Genomic DNA, 22685 nt, shown 5'->3' on the forward strand with positions numbered 1-22685 from the left:
CGGAAACTTTTTCAGCAGAGGGCGTCTGCACCAGTGACGTTGGGTCGATGTCCCTTGCAGGCCTCCGTCGAGGGTGACGTCAACGGATGTTATAAATAGGACGCACGGCGCCTATAGCCTCAGTTCTGTTTTTTCTGCAAACGTATTAACTTTGTGAGACTCAGCGCGCCTCGTGTGTTCATTGTTACAATGTTTTTCTCTTTGACTACTCCGACTCCGCGGTCTGGCTTCAAGACCTGACGGGACTGCAAGTCGAAAATGTTGCTCACCGACCCGCATCGCATTTGTTTGTGGTGCCTGGGCGAGTCGCACGACACCGACGACTGCTCGAAATGCCAGTCGCTGACTGCCAAGCCCTTTCGGGAGCGGACGGGGAAGCTCCAGGTAGGTAGGGGCTGCAAGCCTGCTAATACCGTATTTCCAAGTCCAAGGGGGTTTTGACCGACCACTAGGGGCGACTCCGTGTTGGAAGGAGTCCCGGGGATCTCAGTCCCAGAGTCGTTCCCGCCACTTGTCTTCCTCGTCCTGGCACTCTAGGAAGCGCCATCACCGGTCGCTTTCCCAGTCCTCCTCTGGGGATGGTGCCTCGAGGAAGGTTACGTGCCCGACAAAGTCCTCAACTCCGGAGGAATGGGTAGCGTTTAAAGAATCTTATGTTAGCGATTTTTCAATCGCAGGGCACGGGTCCAGTTGCGCCTTCTGACGAAGCCGGCCAGGATCGTTCTCGTACCGTGGCTCGCACACCTTCGGGCTCGGGTCCACCACGTGACTCGCATCAGGAGCCTTCGAGGTCCTGTACGGAGAAGGATTAGAAAAGTCTCAAGAGATGCGTCTCTAGGTCTCGGTCCTCATCCCCAGCGAGACCTTAGCTACCTAAATAGGGCTTGATGCCGGCGTCAAAGCCTTCAGCGCTATCGGCGCCTTCGGGGATTTTTTCTCAATTTGCCTTTGGAGTATCCGGATATCGTGGATCCTCCAAGGAACGCTACTGGGAAGTCTGTGTGGCCAGTTTTGGCTTCCAGGCCCTCTGCTGTCACCAGGCCTGGGTTTCAGCCCCATATTTATGAAGAGGACGACAGGTCTGAGTTTGAGGACCCTGGTGAGCTTGATGAGGCTCCACTTTTTTTTGGAGCCAGTCAGTTGGAGGAGTTGAGACAGACCCTGCATGATGCCAATGGGTTGGACACTTCTCCAGAAGTGGAATTCAGTAGGCCTGATTCTGGGGCTCATGTAGAGTCTTCGTACAAGAGGTTCATGGCACGGGTCTCCGAGTATCTGGGCTGGTCCAGTCCTCCTGAAGACTTTGTGCAGGATGACCTAACAGACATTTTAGATCAAGGTCCGTCCTCTGACCCTGTTTTGCCATTTCATCTTACCTTGCAAAAAAAGGCTGGCAGCTGCTTGGCAGTCCCCAGAATCTCTTCCGGCTGTTAATAAGTCTTTCACCAAGAAATACTGCCCTTCCGTAAGTGACCACAGCTATTTATCTACTCACGCTACTCCCGAGAGTTTGATGGTTCAGGCGGCTACGCCAACTCGAGGCAGGCGGCGTACCCTACCTTCTCCAGCATTGGTTCTGGCATGGATTCACATGCTCATGAATATTCCCCGTCGTCAGGCTGGGAATCCTCGATAAAGAAAAAATCAGTATCAGTTTCGTTTCTGATCTCTTTCTTAGTAGTAACCAATCACTGATCTCTGGGTCATACTGCCCCCAGCCAATGACTGCCCTCTCCCTAAGCCCCGCCTCTGGCAGCCATCCTCAGATTTTTACTGCACGCTCAAGTGTTGGGAGTCCTCGTGCTTTAGCTCTCGAGTTTTTTGCTGCGTTTTCACGCTTTTTCAGGAGATTTCAAATTTTTTCGGTTTAATCGAGCCTCAAGCTCCATCGTTTCTACTTCCAACAACGAGGACCCGTTTCGGAATTCTTTTACGCCCCTCAAGGGGGAAGTTTTCGTCGAGTTTACACTTCTTGGAGGACTCTGGAAGATCTGCGGCCTACCTCAACGGACATGGCCCAGGACAAGGGAAGCTTGACGCCCAGATCCAAGCTGTTCAGGTGCTGCTCTGGATGCGGATTGCATAATGTTTTCAAGGAGGACGAGTACTCGCGATGTCTCTAATGCCTTCATGAGGACAAGACGCACGTGGAGAAGGACACTGCGTTCTGCAAGAACTTTTCGGAACGGACCAAACGAGATCGTCGTTCCCGCCTCGCCGCCTGGCTGGACAAGGGCACAGCAGGTGAGAAGGCAAAGAAAAAGTCTGAGCGGGCTTCTACGTCCTGTGAGGGCGCCCCGGCAACGGGGGCCCAACAGAAGGCCAAGCACTGCGAGTCCGCGGGCGCCGAAAGGTCGGGCTCTTCGGCTGCCAGGCAGGGCGCTACTTCCCCGGCACGGTCGACCACGAGCCAGCGCTCTGGTTCGGGGAAGAGGAAGTCCGAGAACCCGGGTAAGCCTCTGGAGCGGACCCTGTCGATCTCGAAGTGGGAGCGAGGCACTGACCCTCCCCCCAAGGCGAAGGCCCAGGACGCACCTAAGGTGCGGAGGGCTTTGAACCAGCCGGCAAAGGCCTCTATCGAAGTGGTCGCTGCGACCCTGGCGAAGCCGGCTGAGACAACGCCAGTTGAAACGGCGTCTGGGCCCAGAGTATCCCTGCCATTGCAGAGGGAATCCTCTTTCCAGCCCATCGTTAAGACCCCTGTGAAGTCCCCGGCGGAAAAGGAGGGGGGGGGAGGCGGTGGCCATTACAGACTCGGAATCAGACTCTGAGGAGGAGCTGGTGGAAACCGAGAAGGGCCTCAACGAAAGGTTCATAGGCCTCAACGAGAGGTTCGAGAAGGTTCGATCCCAGGGGGCGGTCCCTGCTGACATGATCGAAGATAGCGACGATGACGACGAAGAGGACCCAGAGGAGCGGCCATCCCGTCCGTCGCGGCCATTACCCGAGCCCCAGGATAGCTTGGCGGCCATTTTGTTGGCAATCCAATCATTATGTACCGAGATGGGGACGAGATTACCACAGACCCTGACGGAGGATCCAGAACCAGGCCCGTCGGGAAGCCCTCCGAACAAGCGGAGGAGAGTCCACCCTGCTCTGCCCTTTGTGCCTGCGAGACCTGTGGACCCCTCATCCCCCTCGCCGGACCCTAGAGAGGATACGGTGATGGATACAGCGACTGGGACGGACGATGGCGGCGATGACACAGCAGACATCCCGTCATCACCCCCCATCCCCTACCCGCCCCACCCCCCCACGGGCTTCTCCAGCCGACAAAATTGGCTCTTTCCACACCATGATAACCAGGGCATCCAAGCTCTTCCAGCTCTGCCCTGAAGAACATAAAAAGGGAGGGTTTCTGTACCAACAACGAGAGGCCAAGAGGAAGACGGTCCTCGCGGTGCCTTTGCTCGACGACATCTGGGACGAGGGGCTTGCTGTCCTCAAGAACCCTTCCACGACACCCGCCAAGAGGGACAGGTACGAGAAGTACCGAGTCCCCGATGCCGCCCCCTTGTGCCTCAGGGCCCCGCCCACGCTAAACTCTGTCGTCTCGGCAGCGGCTAAGAAGAAGGTAGCGGGTGCGGCGGCTTCAACTTCCACTTCCCCGCCGGACAGCGAGGGCAAGAAGTTGGACTCCATGGGACGACGAGTCATCTCGTCGGCGGCAACGACGATTAAGTCGGCCAATGTCTTAGCGATCGTGGCCCACTACGACAGGGAGCTCTGGTTCAAGATAGCTCCCCTGCTAGACTTCCTACCTGACAAGAAGGCGGAGGCCTTAGAAATTCTGCAGGAAGGAGAGGTGGCGTCGGATCACGCCATAACGGTGGCAACGGACATTGCCGATACCGGATTTCGCCAACTGGGCAACAGAGTTTGCCTCCGACGGCGAGGATGGCTCAAGGCGACAGACTTTCGCCAGGACGTCCAGACCAGAGTGTTGGACATGCCGTTCGACGGCAACAACCTTTTTGGTAAGGCAGTGGATGAGTCTCTACAGGCCATCAAGACCGACTCGGAGATGGCCCGGGCCCTGGGGGTGATTCAACAGCGACGGCCCTTTCGGAGCTCCGGAGGCAGACAGGGTGCCTCCAAAGGATCCAGCGGTGGCTCCTCCAATTACCACCAGGCGGCCCGCTCCTCTTCCCAGGAGGCCTACAGAGGTCGCGGCAAGCAAGGTGGATCCCGCCCTCGTCGCAAAGGAGGCCAAGGCGGCAAGGCCGCCTCCAAGCAAGACTGACCCGGCCATGTTGTCGGGCCCCCACCGAAGCGCACCCCGGTGGGAGGCCGGCTGACGAAGTTCGTCAGCGTGTGGGAGTCCATCTCCACTGACCGTTGGGTGCTGGACACCCTGGCCAACGGGCACTCGCTGGAATTCCAAAAAGTGCCCTCGCATTCCTCCCGTGGCCAGGAAGGAGAATCACGTCCCTCAACTGCTGTTGGAGGTACGGGCGATGCTCAAGAAAGGTGCCATCGAGCTCGTCCCCAGGAGGCTTTGGGGCTCCGGAGTGTACTCAAGGTACTTCCTCGTCAGAAAGAATACGAGCAGTCCTGCGTCGGTTAAACAAATACATCAAGGCGCAGAAATTCGGGATGGTCACCCTCCAGCACTTGCTGGGACAGCTGGAGGAAGGCGACTTCCTATCGTCGTTGGACCTGGAGGATGCTTACTTCTACATCCCCATTCTAAAAAGGCACAGGAAGTTCCTCAGGTTCGTGGTTCAGGGACGCCACTACCAATTCAGAGCCCTACCGTTCGGGTTAAAGTCGGCACCCAGGGTTTTCACCAAGTGCCTGGCACCAGTGGTGGCGCGACTGCGCCTGCAGGGGATCCACGTCTACCCCTACCTGGACGATTGCCTAATCCGGGCAAGGACAAGGGAACTCGTCGTCGAACACACGGCGAGGATCGTCCGGTTGCTCACGGAGCTGGGGTTCGCCATCAACTACCCCAAATCCCTCCTGGTTCCATCGCAAGTAGCACTGTTTCTAGGAGCGAAGCTCAATGCAGTGGAGAAATTGGCCTCCCCTTCAGAAGAGAGGACCAAGACCATCCTGAGCAAGGGGCGGCGCCTGTTAGCCACGGACGTGGCCAGGGTGAGGTCCATCAAGTCCCTTCTCGGGATGATGTCCTCATGCATCTATCTTGTACCCCTTCGCAGACTTCGGATGCGTCCGCTACAGGAGTTTCTCGACGCCCGCTAGTTTCAGGCGCCGGGCTGTTTCGAGGACAGGATCCATCTCGACGAGGAATTCCGTCGGGCGATCCTATGGTGGGGCACCTGTGCTCACCTCACTACAGGTACGGACTTTCAAACCCTGGCGTTTCAGGAGACGGTGACGACGGACGCCTTTCTGGAGGGTTGGGGGGGCCCACACCGAAGATCTCCATGCAAGAGGCCTTTGGCTCTGGGAGGAGAGGTCTCTCAACATCAACATTCTGGAGCTCCGAGCAGTGTTCTGGGCTCTCAGGTCGTTCCTTCCGTCCCTCAAGGACAAGGTGGTGAGGATCTTCACCAACAACACCACCACGTTGTGGGGGCCCCATTCGAGCCTATGCATTCGGCGCCTTTGAAGTTCCTGTCATGGAAGACAGCGTTCCTCGTGGCCATCACCTCCGCACGACGAGTGGGAGAGATCCAGGCCCTATCTTGCAAGCCTCCATACTTGACTTTTCATGATACGAGGGTGGTGCTTAGGACGCACCCCTCCTTCATGCCCAAGGTGCCGTCGGACTTCCACCTCAACAAGCCCTTGGTGTTACCAGTTTTCTTCCCCTCGCCTTCGACGCCGGCCGAAAGGACTTTGCACTCGCTGGATGTAGCTAGAGCGCTGAAGTTCTACGTGGACCGCACAAAGAGTTTTCGGAAGACGTCACAACTGTTTGTGAACTTTGGGTCTGTGAATCAAGGGAAGGCTCTCTCGAAGACTTCCATTTCCAGATGGCTCTCCGGGTGCATCATGCACTGTCAACTGCTGGAAAAACCGACCGCTGCCCGGCCGTCCGAGAGCCCATTCGACCAGAGCGATCGCTGCTACCACAGCGTTCCTGTCTGGTGTGCCCCTGCTGGACATCTGCAGGGCTGCTACGTGGAGGTCGACGCACACCTTCACAAGATTCTACTGAGTTGATCGGGACTCCAGGGAGGAGTCCAGGGTCGGCCAAGCAGTGCTGCGCAACCTGTTCGCCTAAGGTGAGCCTGATGAGGAGGTAAGAATTGCTTAATGTTGAGTTTGTATCTAATGCTTAATGTTGAGCCTTTGCCACCTCCCGTGGTTGCGCATGTGTATACTGCTATGTATTCTTGTATTCATGAGCATGTGAATCCATGCCAGATCCCATGCTGGAGAAGGAACAAGTTACTTACCTGTAACTGTTGTTCTCCAGCATGGGTCTGGCATGGATTCACATGCGAACCCTCCCACCTACCCCTCGGCGGCTCTTCACTTGGTCATACTGCCACTTGGTATGCTACCAAATCTGAGGATGGCTGCCAGAGGCGGGGCTTAGGGAGAGGGCAGTCATTGGCTGGGGGCAGTATGACCCAGAGATCAGTGATTGGTTACTACTAAGAAAGACAGATCAGAAACGAAACTGATACTGATTTTTTCTTTACCGAGGATTCCCAGCCTGACGACGGGGAATATTCATGAGTATGTGAATCCATGCCAGACCCATGCTGGAGAACAACAGTTAGAGGTAAGTAACTTGTTCCATCCCTCTGGATAGGGACGACAAGCGCTATGATGGTTGGGCCCGGAAGGTATTTTCTGCTGGGAGCATGGCCTTAAAGTCGGACAACCCCACGTGTGCCTTGGCAAGGATTTCACACACACTGTGGAATTGTTTCTTTGGCGGCTGAACCTATTCCTGAGGGGGAAGAAAGGGATGGGTTCCTTGCTCTCGTGCAAGATGGCAAGGATGCCATGTCCGAATCCCTTCAGTCTGGGATGGATACGGCCGACAGTGTTAGCCGATCCATTGCTGCGAGCACCGTTATACGCAGATTTGCGTGGTTGCGGAAGTCGTGGTTTGCGCCGGATGTACAGGCCCGTCTTCTGAACATGACATTTGATGGTGCACATTTGTTTGGCATCAGAGAGGTTGCAGACCTCAAAAGCTGCATCATTATCTTTAAGCGCCGCGGTGCGTCAACTCCGCCTTTTCGTCCTAGGCCACAGCAGTGGAGGGGAGGTTCTTTTTGTTACTACTCCTCCTTTGGTAGAACGAGATGAGCCGCCAGTCAAAGGGGCCAGCGAAAAAGTACCCATCGTGGTCTGGGAAATCGTGGTGCCAAAGCCGCTCAGGCAGCTGCCTCTTTGCCTTCAGGCACTGCCGTAGCCGCTTCCAAACAGTCATGAAGCCATGTCCCATGGTTCACCGGTTGGGGGAAGACTGTCTCAGCATCTCAAAGAGTGGCAGGCTATTACTTCAGATGCGTGGGTTCTGGGTACCATAGCCCACGGCTACTGCCTTCCCTTCCTTCAGCGGCCTCACAACAATCCACAGGGGAAACTCTCTTTGAAGCTTCCGGATGCGCTACTTACGCAGGAAATCCTGTCACTGCTGGAGTAAGGCGCTATAGAACTAGTGCCTGTGGCGGAGAGGAACAAGGGATGGTATTCCCCTTATTCTTTTATCCCAAAGACAAAAGGGGGGTTGAGACCCATCATGGCCTTGCGTTGGTTGAACAAACTTCTCCGGAAGGACAAGTTCAAGATGGTAACTCTTTCTCAAGTCCTCCAGGCCCTTCAACTTCAGGATTGGTTGGTGTCTAAGGACCTGAAGGATGCTTACTTTCATGTGCCGATCCATTCCGCACACAGGAAGTACCTGAGGTTTGGGGCTGGCGACTCGCACTTTCAGTTTCGGGTCCAGCCGTTAGGATTGACCTCCGCCCGAGGGTCTTCACCAAGCTCATGGTGGTGGTGGCAGCGTACCTAAGCGAGGAGGGATTCACGTCTATCCCCTAACTGGATGACTGGCTGAACCGAGCGCGCTCTCCCGAACTAGCGTTGGATGATCTTGGTGTCACCTGCCGCACCCACCAGAGGCTGGGCTTATCCCTGAATTTCAAGAAATCGCACCGGAACCCTTCCTAACAGGTCCAGTACATCGGGGCTGTGTTAGACACGTACTTGGGGAAGTGTTCGCCTCCCAAGTTAAGGGCTCATCACATTGTGCAGATGGTGGAGAAGTTTCAACATACCCAGAGTCTCCCGGCTTTCGCATTCTTGAGGTTGCTCGGCCTCATGGCATCCTGCTTTTTTCTGGTGCCGGAGGCCAGGCTGCGGATGAGATCCCTGCAGTGGGCCCTCAAGATGCAGTGGTCACAGTTCTCTGGCAAGATGTCGGATCCCGTTCAGATTCCACTCTCGGTCTCCCAGGATCTCCTGTGGTGGGCCAACGAAGGGAACATGATGAGGGGCCAAACGTGGCCAGAGGTGACTGTAGTGACGGATGCTTCCCTACAGGATGCGGCGCTCATGCCAACGATTTGACAGTCGGCGGTCATTGGTCTCTATCGGAGTCCAAACTCCACATCAGAGCTGAGGGCCATCTGGCTAGCCCTGAAGGCTTTTCAGCCTTATGTACGGGGGGGGGGGGGGGGTGTGTCCTGATCATGACAGACAACACTGTGGCCATGCATTACCTCAACAAAAAAGGGGGGGTAGGGTCACTCCCGTTGTGCAGAGAGGCAATGCAGCTCTGTTTCTGGGCCACCCAGCAGGAAATTTCGATCTCAGCAGTTCATCTGGCCCGAGACGAAAATGCTGCGGCGGACGCTCTAAGCAGGCAGAGCATGATCTCTCACGAATGGGAGTTGGCTCAGAAGTCCTTCACGAGATCTTCGCCCTTTGGCGAACCCCACAAGTGGATCTCTTCACCACCAGTGTAAACCGGAAGTGCGAGAGATTCTGCTCAAGGGAGTTTCCTCCAAGTGGAGCCTTAGGATACGCGTTTGTGGTGGATTGGTCATTCCCGCTGTTGTGCGCGTTTCCTCCGGTCCCCGTCATTACTCAAGTGTTGCGGAGGTTACAGAGGTTCGGCTCCCACATGTTCCTCATTGCTCCAGATTGGGCCAGGAGAGCGTGGTACCTGGACTTTGTAGAATTGTCCATCTGCCCTCCACGCCGTCTTCCCTACCGTGAGGATCTGCTCTCACGCCAGGGGGGTCAGGTTCTCTATCCAGAGGTCAAGACTCTCAACCTTCACGACTGGTGTCTTAAAGGTTGAGAAATAAGGATTGGGACCTCCCGGATGACGTGATGGAGGTGTTGTTTTCAGCCAGGCGGCCTGCAACAAAATCCCTGTACCGTTGGTGTATCTTCTGCGACTGGTGCAGAGATCACAATTTTGATCCTTTTCAGTGCTCCATTCCTATGGTTTTGTCTTTCTTATTTTCTTTGGCCCACCAACAGGGGCCTTCAAGTGGCTACCATTAAAGGTTACCTGGCAGCGCTGTCTATCTTTAAGCACTCGTCCAAAGAATGTTCTTACTTAAAGATTTCTTTGATTTCTCCGTTTCTTAAAGGACTGACTAATGTATTCCCACTGTCCCCTTTCCAGGTGCCGGTTTGGGATTTGAATTTGGTTTTGAAATTTCTCATGGGTGCTCCGTTTGAACCTTTGCACTCTCGACCTTTGAGATTACTGTCCTTCAAGACTGTGTTCTTGGTTGCAGTTAATTCCGCTTGCAGAGTGAATGAATTGCAGGCACTTTCATCTAAGCCACCCTTTACTGTGTTTCACAATGACAGGGTTGTACTGCGAGTATGTCCTTCTTTTCTACCTAAGGTAGTATCTGAATATCATTTGAGTCAAAGGGTGGTTCTTCCATCTTTCTGCCCTACTCCTCATCCTGGTAAGGAAGAGGAGCGGCTCCATCGGTTGGATCGTAGGAGAGCTCTGAGCTTTTACATTTCTAGGATGTCCAGGGTCAGAATGGACAATAACTCTTTGTAGGATATGCTGGACACCATTTGGGCCAGGCTATTACCAAACATACCTTGGATTATCCTCACCATTACAGAGTGTTACCGATTGTTGGGTAAGGACCCTCCTGAAGGGTTGCGTGCTATTTCCACTAGGGACGTGGCTACTTCCAAAGCCCTACAGCGGAACATTTGTGATGCAGCCACATGGGCTTTAATCCACACCTTTGTTAAACATTACTCCCTGGATACAATCCATGGTCAGTATATGCCCTTTGGTAAGGTGGTTCTTTATTCTGCAATCTGATTGGATACTCTAAATTCTTTTTCCCTCCTCCATTTACTGGTACTGCTTTGGGAGTCTGTCAAAGATGTGGAATATGTTTGAAGACACAATCCATTCGAAGGACAAGTTACCTACCAACTGGTAACGTTCTTTTGACTGGATGTTCCTCTAACGTATTCCACATCGCCCTCCTAGCCTGCCCCTCTGGAGAATTTCCTATGCGATTGCAGCTTACGTTTCCCCAAGGCTATGTGCAGTCAAGCAGGCATGAGACTGGTGCCACATGTTCTGAGGGAAAAAACTTAAACTGAGGCTACGGGCGGCATGCGTCTTATTTATAACATCCGGTGACGTCGCCCTCGACTGAGGCCTTTGAGGGACCTCGACCCAGACGCCCTCTGCTGAAAAAGTTTCCGAAGTGCACAGCTGTGGACATTGCATATCAAAGATGTGGAATACGTTGGAGGAACATCCAGTGGAAAAAACGTTACCAGTTGGTAAGTAACTTGTTCTTCTTTAGTGTCCCTGGGTCTCTGGGAACAGCAGAATTTAGATGTCTATAATTCAATTCCAGATAACACAAAAGAATATTACAAGGACAGTGTACTTGTGAATGGTCAGGAGACGCCTAGAGACAATGGGGCCAGCATTACTGTAGTGGATGAATCTTTTTTCAAGGCTGAGGATGTTGCTAAGGCACCCAAAAGCCTCACTAAGCTTGCTGGAGGCCCTGTCCAAATGCTTCCTAGACTACCAGCTCTCATCCAATGCAACAACATGACTGTCAAGATACCTGTTAGTGTGCACAGTGAGGTGCTCAGGGGAGTCTTGTTGGGGAATGACTTAAACACTCTTGGATTTGTATCAAGCACCCCCGGGCCTCTCAGCAAAAGGAAACCAGAGCAGACAAGGAGGGCCAGGGAGAGTACCTTAGATGGCTCTCCAGAGGATGTTACAGAATAATCTATAACACCTAGCCCACAGGAGCTACTGACTGCTATTTCCAAGAAGAATGAGACAAAGGGGAAACCCCAGATCTCCAAGAAAATGCCACAAAGCATTCCTGTGCTACCAAGAAGGAGATCCATGAGAGGACTGTCCAAAGTCACACCTGTGAATCCTCCACCAGCTGAGGCCGAGTGTGAGGAACAACCAGGAAAGGTTGAATCAGCTGCTGAGGATTCAGAGCTGGAAGAAGACATGACCCCTGTTGGAAATCTGGATCCTAAAGACCATCCTGAGCTGCAGTCTTTACTGGTAGAAGGTGGCCCCTGTACGGCAGCCTTAGGCAGAGGTCAGAGAGAGTGCCCTGCGCTTGATGGTCTTCGCCAACAGGCAGCTTCCCAGCTGGGCCGGCAAGAGCCAGGGAAGCATAGGTTGTACTGGGAAGATGGCCTCTTCTACAGTGAACCTACTGAGTCTATCGCAGGGGACTACAGAAGACGTGTAGTGCCTCTAGAGAGAAGACACCAGTTCCTACAGTTAGCCCACAAGATTCCTTTAGCCTGTCACTTGAGCTTCAAGAAGACCAAGGGAAAGCTTTCTCTGTATTTCTACTGGCCTAAGTTGGGGTCTGATTTAGATCAATTCTGTAGGAACTGTCACACTTGTCAGACATCTGGCAAGAGTGGATCCAAGAATGTGGCACCTTTGGTGCCCCTCTCAGTGGTGGGAGTCCCTTTTGAGAGGGTAGGAATCAACATTGTTGGTCCCTTAGACCCTCCAACCTCTTCAGGCAATCGATTTATATTGGTTGTAATAGACCATGCTACTAGGTATCCTGAAGCCATACCTATGAGGACTGTTAAGCTCAGGCTGTTGCTAGGGCCCTCCTTGGTATTGTTTCCAGGGTAGGTTTTCCTAAGGAAGTCATCTCTGATATGGGATCCGTTATGTCCAACTACATCCAGGCCATGTGGAAGAACTGTGGAGTGACCTACAAGTTCTCAACTGCCTACCATCCACAGACAAATGGATTGGAAGAGAGGTTTAACCGTACTATGACGAGCATGATAGGTTCTTTAGAGGAAACCCTTAGAAGAAAGTGAGACCTTCTACTGCCATGCCTTCTGTTTGCTTATAGAGAAGTCACTCTGGAGGGAGTTGGATTTAGTCCCTTTGAGCTTTTCTATGGTCATCCAGTTAGAGGTCCATTGGCCCTAATTAAGGAGGGGTTGGAGAGTGTTCCTTCTCCCTAGCCAGTGAGAGTCACTGACTATGTGTTAGGTCTCAGGAGGAGAATGACACACATGATGACAGAAGCATCTGATAACTTAAAAGCAGGTCAGGCTCTGGTAAAGCATTGGCATGACCTGAAGGCCAACATGGTTGAGTTTACTCAAGACCGGCAATTTTTAGTTATGGTTCCTGCAAGGCACAGGGCCTTGCAGGACAAATGGATAGGAACCTTCAAGGTTGTGGGAAAACTTGGAGAGGTCAACTATCTGGTGGATTTAGGCAATCCTAAGGAGGCCCCCAGGGTCTTTCACACCAACCGTCTAAAAGCATATGTCAACAGACCAGAATTGGGAGCTTTGCTTTTAGCTTCAGCTCTAGAGGACGACAATTGTGAACCTCAACCTGATCTCCTCAGGGTACAACCTTTAGATGAGAAAATAGGAGTTAATCTCTCTTCTAATCTGACACTGGAACAACAGGAGGAGTGCAAATTTCTCTTAAATCAGTTTGCCTCCCTGTTTTCACTATCACCAGGCTTGAACCCTTGGGGCAAGCATGATATTCTCACTGGTGACTGTTTACCTGTTAAAAGCAGAGGTTACAGCATGTCAGATAATGTCAGAACCCACATAAAGGAGGAGGTCAACAAGATGCTTGATCTCGGGGTAATAGAACCCTCTTATCAGCCCATGGTCTAGTCTAGTTGTGCTAGTGCCAAAGGCAGGATCCAAGGAGTTGAGATTCTGTGTGGACTATGGAGCTCTAAATGCAGTCACAAAGACTGATGGCCATCCTTTATCTAGGACAGAAGATCTGGTGGACAAACTTGGTTCAGCCAAGTAACTGAGTACATTTGACCTAATGTCAGGCTATTGGCAAATAGCCCTGACAGACCATGCCAAGGAGAAAACTGCATTTTCAACTCCAGCAGGCGTCTACCAGTTTAAGGTAATGCCTTTTGGATTAAAGAATGCACCTGCAAAATTCCAAAGGGTGGTTGGTTAATCAAGTTCTGAATGGGACAGAGGGCTTCTGCATGGCATACTTGGATGACATGGCAGTCTTCAGCCTATTTGGAAAGAACATGTTGACCACTTCGGATATGTTTTGCAGGCTCTTGAACAGGCACATCTGACCATAAAGGCAAGTAAATGTCAAATTGGTCAGAGCTAAGTGGTCTACCTTGGACATGAGGTAGGAGGAGGTCAAATAAGGCCATTGCCTAGCAAAGTACAAGCTGTACAAGAATGGGCCACCCCTGCTACTCAAACCCAGGTGAGAGCCTTCTTAGGTCTCACTGGTTATTATAGGAACTTCATTGAGAACTATGGTACCATAGCTTCTCCCTTAAATGTGGTCTCCTCACCCAAATTTCCTAAAAAGGTCAGGTGGAATGAGGAGAGCACTACAGCATTTGAAGGAGTCAAGAAAGCCCTTTGTCAAGCTTCAGTCTTAAGAGCTCCTGACTACAACCAAACCATCATTGTGCAAACAGATGCTTCCAATACAGGTATAGGTGCAGTTGTCGGAGGGTTGTCGGAAGCGGCTGTGTTTGACGATTTAGTGCGGCTTGACGACTGAGTGACGCTGTTTCCCAAACGTGCGAGGTTCTTTTCTCTAAACCAAGCGTAGTGGAAGTATGTTGCTGGGCGGAGGCGGTTCGGAACCGCACAGTCTATGGTGGTATAGGAGACGTGCCCCTGGAAGTGCGGCAAGATAAGAGTGCCCAAGTCTGCCTGTGTAATCAGCGACCGGACCCGCAAACAAAGACTAAATGAGCAGAATTTAATTTAATTTAAGCTTCAGCAAGGTCCTTAGACCGGGACTGTAGTCCGAAGCCTCCTCTTATCCCTGCATTGCCGTAGTCGCAGTAAGAAAGCAGGTACTGTCTGTACTATCTGTCTCCACCTCAGCTGTGGCCCCGGAGTATAGATCTTTGTAGACAGAGCCTGATAGACAGTATTTTAGGTACTCGAAGTATTCATGCATTTCATTTTCATTATTTGCTGTGTTGAACAACAACACTACACGCTATATACACTCACGCTCCACCTGCATGTACTGGAGGTGTACCAGATTGGTGATAGCGACTATCTTTGCCGCTAGTGCTGGATAGCTGAAAAACTAGAGTGTGGAGGTCTGGTGTGTTACACTCACCCCTACTGGTTTCCTGGTTCTGACTGTGGGCACTCTGAAGCCTTTGAGCAACCAGGTATCAGATCCACAGTATTACAATATCCGGAACAGGTTATTCTATATCCGCGGCAGAGTCAAGTGGGGGCTAAGTGGTTTTGTTGTGGTCCGTTGCAGGCCGGGAGGAAGGAAGAAACATTACTTCTCCAGCATGGGGTCTGGCATGGATTCACATGCTCATGAATATTCCCCGTCAGGCTGGGAATCCTCGGTAAAGAAAAAATCAGTATCAGTTTCGTTTCTGATCTGTCTTTCGTAGTAGCAACCAATCACTAATCTCTGCGTCATACTGACCACAGCCAATGACTGCCCTCTACCTAAGCCCCACCTCTAGCAGCCATCTTCAGATTTTTACCGCACGTTCAAGTGTTGGGATCCTTGTGCTATTGCTCTCGAGCGTTAGTGCTATTTTTCACGTTTTTTTCCTCAAAAACGTTGATTTTTCGGTCAAAAAGAGCCTCAAGCTCCACCGTCTCTTCATCCGATCAACGGGGACCCGTGTCGGATTCGTCTATGCCCCTCAAGGGTGAAGATTTGGTCGAGCCACGCTTTTGGAGGACTACAGAAGTTTCTCAGGCCCATCTCGAACATGGCCCAGGAGAAGGGAAGCTCGACGCCCGGAAAGCTGTTCAGGGTCTGCCCTGGATGCCAGCTTCAGAAAGTCTTTAAGGAGGACGAACACTCCTTTTGTCTGTACTGCCTACATGAGGACAAGACGCACGTGGAGAAGGACTGTGCGTTTTGCGGCAATATGTCTGAGCGGACCATGAAGGACCGCCATCAACGTCTCGCCAACTGGCTGGAAGGGAAGAGCCCATCAGGCGAGAAGAAGAAGAAGAAATCCAAGCGGTCTTCTAAGACCTTTGAGGATGCCCCGGCGACGGGGGTCCAACACAAGGCCAAGCACCGCGGGTCCGCTGGCACCGGGAGCGCCGAACGGTCGGGCTCTACGGGCGCCAGGCAGGGAGCATCCTCCCCGGCACCATCAACCACGAGCCAACGCTCGGGTTCGGGTAAGAGGAAGGCCGAGCACCCGGCGAAGCTCCTGGAGAGGCCCCGGTCGCGCTCAAAGGCCCCATCGGAGGGAGAGTGAGGCAGTGACCCTCCCCCCAAGGAGAAGGCGGTGAGCGCACCTAAGGTGGTGAAAGCCTTAATCCATCCGGCCAAGGCCTCTATCGAGACAGTCGCGGCGGCCCTGGCTCAGCCTGTGGAGGCTACACCAGTGGTGGCGACCTCAGGGCTCAGAGTTTCCCTGCCACCGCGGAGGGAGTCCTCTTTTATGCCCATCGACAGGACCCCGTGAAACCTCCAACGGAGAAGAAAAAGGGGGGGCAGGTGGTTGTCGTGGATTCGGCCTCAACCTCTGAGGAAGAGCTGATCGAAGTCTTAAGCCACGGCGTTGGCGTGGAAGAAGACCAGCCCGTCGGGAGGGACCCCGACGTGGGAGACGACGATAACGTCGAGGGTGCCGACTGAGCCCCTGACCGCCCGTCGGAATCCCCTCAACCAGTGCCGCAAGACAACTCGGCGGCCATTTTGTTGGCTATACAGTCCTTATGCTCGGAGATCAGGACGAGACTGCCGTTACCACCAGCGGAGGAACCGCTCCCGACGGGGGACCCGGAGCCAGGCCCTTCTGGGAGCCCTCCCCCTAAGAGAAGAAGGATTCATCCTCCACCTCCTTTTCAGCCATCGCGCCCTGTACAGCCGTCCTCCCCGTCCACGACTCGTGGGGATGATACGGGGACTGACACGGCCGCGACGGGTACAGACGACGAGGTTTACGACGAGGATCTGCCGTCACCTCCCACCCGGGCTTCCCCGCCCGACGAGATTGGATCGTTTCACTCCATGATCGCCAGGGCATCCGAGCTTTTCCAGCTCTGCCCGGAAGAGAAGAAGGAAGGTTTCCTTTATCAACGGCGCGAGGCCAAGAGGAAGACGGTCCTCTCTGTACCTCTACTGGATGATATTTGGGATGAGGGCCTCGCCCTCCTCAAGAACCCATCCACGACGCCGGCTAGAAGGGATCGGTACGAGAAGAAGTACCGGGTCCCGGACGCGGCCCCCTTGTGCCTTCGGGCACAGCCGACCCCGGACTCGGTCGTCTCCGCGGCGGCCAGGAAGAAAGCGGGGGGGGGCGCGGCCTCTACGTCGACCTCCCCGCCGGACGGCGAGGGAAAGAAATTGGATACGATGGGACGCAGGGTCATCTCGTCTGCAGCGACGACGATTAAGGCAGCCAACGCCTTGGCTATCGTAGCCCGCTACGACAGGGAGTTGTGGTACAAACTGGCCCCCCTTCTGGACTTCCTACCGGACGACAAGAGGGCGGATGCCCTAGAGAACTTGCAGGAAGGAGAGGTGGCGTCGGACCACGCCATTACGATTGCGACGGACATCGCTGACACTGGATTTCGCCAGTTGGGCAACGGCGTGTGCCTTAGGCGGCGTGGATGGCTCAAGGCTACTGACTTCCGTCAGGATGTGCAGACCAGAGTCTTGGACATGCCGTTCGACGGAAACAACCTGTTTGGGAAGACAGTGGACGATTCCCTTCAAGCCATCAAAGCAGACACGGCGACGGCCCGGGCTCTTGGGGTTCTCCAGCAACGGCGGCCGCCCTTTCGGAGCGGCGGAGGCAAACGGGGTGCCTCCAAAGGTTCTGGCGGCGGATTTTCCACCTACCGTCAAGCGGCCCGTTCGTCATCGCAGGAAGCGTACAGGGGACGAGGCAAGTCAGGCGGACCCCGCTGTCGTCGCCAAGGAGGTCAAGGCGGCAAAGCCTCGTCGAAGCAGGACTGAACCGGCCGTGGGGTCGGGCCCCCACTGAAGCACCCCGGTGGGAGGCCGGCTGGCGAGCTTCGTCAGCGTGTGGGAGTCCATCTCCACCGACCGTTGGGAGCTGGATGCCCTAGCCCAGGGTCACGTGCTCGAGTTTATAATGCCCGCGCTTCCCCCCTGTGGCCAGGAAAGAACATCACGTCCCTCAACTTCTCTTGGAGGTAAAGGCGATGCTCAGGAAGGGCGCCATCGAGCTCGTCCCAAAGAGGCTTTGGGGCTCCGGAGTTTACTCAAGATACTTCCTCGTGAAGAAGAAGACGGGAGGATGGCGTCCCATCCTGGACCTACGACGACTGAACAAATTCATCAAGGCACAGAAGTTCCGGATGGTCACCCTCCAGCACGTCCTGGGTCAGCTGGAGGAGGGCGATTTCCTGTCGTCGTTGGATTTGGAGGATGCCTACTTCCATATTCCCATCCTAAAGGGACACCAAATGTTTCTCAGGTTCGTGGTCCAAGGGCGTCACTATCAGTTCAGAGCCCTTCCCTTCGGACTGAGGTCGGCACCCAGGGTGTTCACCAAGTGCCTCGCACCGGTGGCGGCGCAGGTGCGCCGAGAGGGGATCCACGTCTAGCCCTACCTGGACGACTGGCTCATCCGAGCGAAGACTAAGGAGCTCGCCGTGGAGCACACGGCAAGGACCGTCCAACTTCTCAATGACCTGGGATTCTCCATAAACTACGCCAAGTCCCACCTGGTGCCCGCGCAAGACGCGCTGTTTCTGGGAGCAAAGCTCGACACAGTGTCGCTTCTGGCCTATCCGTCGGAGGAAAGGACGAGGGCCATTTTGGGCAAGGTGCAGCGGATGCTGGTTGCGGATGCGGCCAGAGTGAGGTCCATCAAGTCCCTCCTCGGAATGATGTCTTCTTGCATTTACCTCATCCCCCTGTGCAGGCTCCGGATGCGCCCGTTGCAGGAGTTCCTGGATGCGCGCTGGATCCAGACGACGGGCAGCTTCAAGGAGAGGATCACACTCGACGAGAGTTTCCGACGAGCGATCCGGTGGTGGGGCACCCGCGCGCATCTGACGGCAGGCATGGACTTCCAGACCCCCGGCCACCAGGAGACAGTGACCACGGATGACTCCCTGGAAGGGTGGGGAGCGCACACCGAAAATCTGCACGTGAGAGGCCTTTGGCTCCTGACGGAGAAGTCCCTCCATATCAACGTCCTGGAGCTCCGTGCAGTGTTTTGGGCCCTCAGGTCCTTCCTTCTGTCCCTCAAGGGCAAGGTGGTGAGGATATTCACCGACAACACATGTTCTACATCAGGAAACAGGGCGGAACCAGGTCCCCAGCCCTGTCCAGGGAGGCGCAGGATCTGTGGCATTGGGCCGTCGCCCAAGGGATGTTTCTGGTGCCGTTTCATCTGGCAGGGATAAAAAACACCATCGCCGACTCACTCAGCAGGGAGCTGCGCTCGTGCCACGAGTGGGAACTATGACAGGATCTTGTGGATCGCCTCTTCCGACGGTGGGGCACACCCCAGATCGATCTGTTCGCGACGGCGACGAACTCCAAGTTCCGGAGGTTCGCCAGCAGGTTTCTCCAGCCGAGGAGCATGAGCGATGCTTTCTCGTTCCCCTGGGAGGGCCTGTTTCTATACGCGTTCCCTCCATTGCCATTGCTGATCCGGCTCATCAACCAGCTCAAGAGGTCACGGTGCAGGATGATCCTCGTCGCACCTGCATGGCCGAGGCAGATATGGTTCCCAGACCTTCTAGACTTGTCAGCGTTCCCGTCAGTCAAGCTGCCAGTGGACACGGATCTTCTCTCCAGGGAAGGAGGCGCCATCCTCCATCACGACCCGAAGTCCCTGAACTTGCAGGCCTGGCTCCTGCAGCGTTAGAGTTTGGAGGATACGACATACCGGCCGACTGCAGAGAGGTTCTTGCAAAGGCCAGGGCGTCCTCAAGTCTTAAATGCTACGGACACAAATGGAAGAGGTTCTCTGTCTGGTGCCACGCACAGAAGATTAACTCTCTAGGGATTACGGCTCCCCAAGTACTGCCGTACCTACTGACGCTGGCCAAGGCTGGACTGGCGCACGCGTAAATCAAGATTCATCTTGCTGCGATCTCCCGATACACCAGAACCACGGGGCGGACGTCTTTGTGGTCTCATCGTCTGGTGAAAGAGTTCATGAAGGGACTGTTCAGATCGTTCCCGCCGGTGAAGGCTCCGGCCCTGGCGTGGGAGCTCAACGTGGTGCTGACCAAGCTCATGGGACCTCCGTTCGAGCCTCTGCACTCGGCTCCGTTGAAGTTCTTGTCGTGGAAAACAGCGTTTCTTGTGGCCATCACCTCCGCACGACGGGTGGGAGAGATCCAGGCCCTTTCCTGCAAGGCCCCGCACTTGACTTTTCACGACACGAAGGTAGTGCTCAGGACGCACCCCTCCTTCATGCCCAAGGTGCCGTCAGACTTCCACCTCAACAAACCCTTGGTGTTGCCTGTTTTCTTCCCGTCGCCTTCGTCGCCGGCTGAAAGGACTTTGCACTTGCTGGATGTGGCTAGAGCGCTGAAGTTCTATGTGGACTGCACAAAGTGTTTTCGGAAGACGTCACAACTCTTTGTGAACTTTGGACCTGTCAATCAGGGGAAGGTTCTCTCGAAGGCATGCCTTTCCAGATGGCTCTCCGGCTGTATCATGTACTGTCATTGGTTGGCAAACCGACTGCTGCCTGGCCGTCCGAGAGCCCATTCCACCAGAGCGATCGCAGCTACCACGGCGTTCCTATCTGGTGTGCCCTTGCTGGACATCTGCAGGGCTGCTACGTGGAGGTCGACGCACACCTTCACGAAATTCTGCTGCGTCGATCGGGATTCCAGGGAGGAGTCCAGGGTCGGCCAAGCAGTGCTGCGCAACCTGTTCGCCTAAGGTGAGCCTGGTGAGGAGGTAAGAATGCTTAATGTTGAGTTTGATGTAATGCTTAATGTTGAGCCTTTGCCACCTCCCGTGGTTGTGCATGTGTGTACTGGTATGTATTCTTTATTCATGAGCATGTGAATCCATGCCAGACCCCATGCTGGAGAAGGAACAAGTTACTTACCTGTGATTGGTTACTACTACGAAAGACAGATCAGAAACGAAACTGGTACTGATTTTTTCTTTACCGAGGATTCCCAGCCTGACGACGGGGAATATTCATGAGCATGTGAATCCATGCCAGACCCATGCTGGAGAACAACAGTTACAGGTAAGTAACTTGTTCCTACCAGCTATCTACCAGCCACCAGTTTCCCCCCCACCCCCGATGCAAACTGCAACGTGGGCAAACGAGCATCCCAAGAAAATAAGAGCCACCCAGTGAGTGTTAGCTGTACACTACAAGTGGTAAGAAACCAATTTCCAATCCTAAAGGTCTATGCGACACATAGGGCAGATTGATCTAGTAAAAGCGGGAGACTGTTGGGGGTAATCCCCTTTGATCCCAAGTAAACAATCCTGTGTGAGGCCCCAAAAAAAAAAAAATCTGATACACTTCTGACATTAATTGAGAGGGGCGGTGAGTGAAGCTATCCACTCCAGGGATGTATTATTGAAAAAAATCCTTGCTGGGCCCCCCCGATCTACATCAGGCTCGAAGTAAGAAAAAGACTAAAACGGACAAGATCCATTAAAGGCACAACATTCTGAAAACTCAAAGTGCTGCAGGAGCACTTTTGATTGGTTGTCTAGTAGCAAAGAAGATAAGAGGAAAACCATGAACCTGCGTAGCAATCCCATATATGAAGATATAAGAGCTCCAGAATGGGAAGAGCCGGAAGTACTTGTAGGGGGGAAAGACAATCAGGGTAATCCCACTCCAAGCGCGGCTGCAGCTATTGTTAGTGGAACAAGGCAAAGTATCCAAGCCAGTGTACACGCAGAGGCTGCTCCTTTGTCAGAGGAGATGAGGGGGAGAGTTGGAATCGGAGCCTTTCTCCATCCCACATAATTGGAAAAAAGGATTGGAATATACAGTTACGACGAAAAAAATCCAAAGGAGAATTGAAGACCACTTTGGGAAGAAAAGGGGAAATGACGAAGTGGTATCACTAAATAACGAGAATGAAATACATTTAGGGAGGAAAGAAAGAGTTGACAAAACCGGATCACCGTCATCACTCGTTTATGAGGAATCAGTTGAAATGGGAAAATTGATTCTCTGAGATGAGGACATGAGTAACAACTCTGTTCCAGTGACAAAGGGAAGAAAAGATTTGGAAATTATTACTCAACAAGAAGACTCCTGCCACCCTCTTCCATTCCAAGAAGCGGGTTCTGATATCCAGACAAGTGCAAATCTTCTCTCAGCTCTCATCTATGTGCTATACTCCTTGTTATCGGTTTTTGAATTAATGAGAGCGGAGGTGCATTTGCAAGCGGGTACATTGATAAAACTAACAAAGGAATTATCCAATTTATACTGCGCCGTGGTGGGATGCAGCAACGCAATAAATTCCACTATAACCCAAAACTAACAGACATAAAAATCGAAGTGACTAAACAAGGTCTCGATCTCTCGGCAATCCATTTGGTATTAGCTGGAAAAAAGAAAGACGATATAAACCACCAATAGCTGCAGAACATTTCGAGGCAAATAAGTGACCTGAACGAAGGAAGAGGGGGTGGGAGCACAGGAACAACTGTGGAGGATCACAATCCACAAATGGACGACGCAGCATTGTCTGAATCAGTCCTGGAAGAATTCAGGAGGCTGGCAAATATGGAGGGAGATGTGCAAGAGATAGACTCACCAAAGTCAACCCCCGTGGAGAACCATCGGGACAAAGAAAGTTAACCCTCCATTATCGAGGCTGAAGAATCCAACCGTCGCCAATCAATAGGCAGAAGAAGGGAAAGGAAGAGAGAGGTACGGAGGAAGAGAAGATGTAAAGAGGGGAGGATCCATCAAGAGAAACAAAAAACCCCAGAAAACACCGAAACACAAAATATCAGAATCAACATCATTTATGAAAGTACTTAGTAAGACCTCAATGGCGACAATGACGGAGGAAGACGAAATATTAAACTCCACAACATCTCTGATAGAGACCTATGGGAGTGGAATAAAGACTTCAAAGACTAAATGTGGTAAACCCAGTCAACAAGTGAATGAGCCACCAACCCAGAATGGCATCAGAGAGAAGTTAGGGATCATAAAAGTGAGCATTGGTTTACAAACGGAGAATCAAGGCCTGGGAAATGGAATTTCTCCAGGAATAGCAAACATAAATGACATCCAAAGATACTCAAGGCG

General features: G+C 53.2%; 1 protein-coding gene across 4 annotated transcripts in view; it reads left to right on the top strand.

Annotated features, from left to right (window-relative positions):
• Positions 1–22685, top strand: part of NSD1 (nuclear receptor binding SET domain protein 1) — a 1891114-nt gene that overhangs the window by 1109842 nt on the left and 758587 nt on the right. The window lies entirely within an intron of this gene.

The sequence above is a fragment of the Ambystoma mexicanum genome, chromosome 3p (genome assembly GCF_040938575.1).
Source record: "Ambystoma mexicanum isolate Mex_15411 chromosome 3p, UKY_AmexF1_1, whole genome shotgun sequence".
NCBI classification, from domain to species: Eukaryota; Metazoa; Chordata; class Amphibia; order Caudata; family Ambystomatidae; genus Ambystoma; species Ambystoma mexicanum.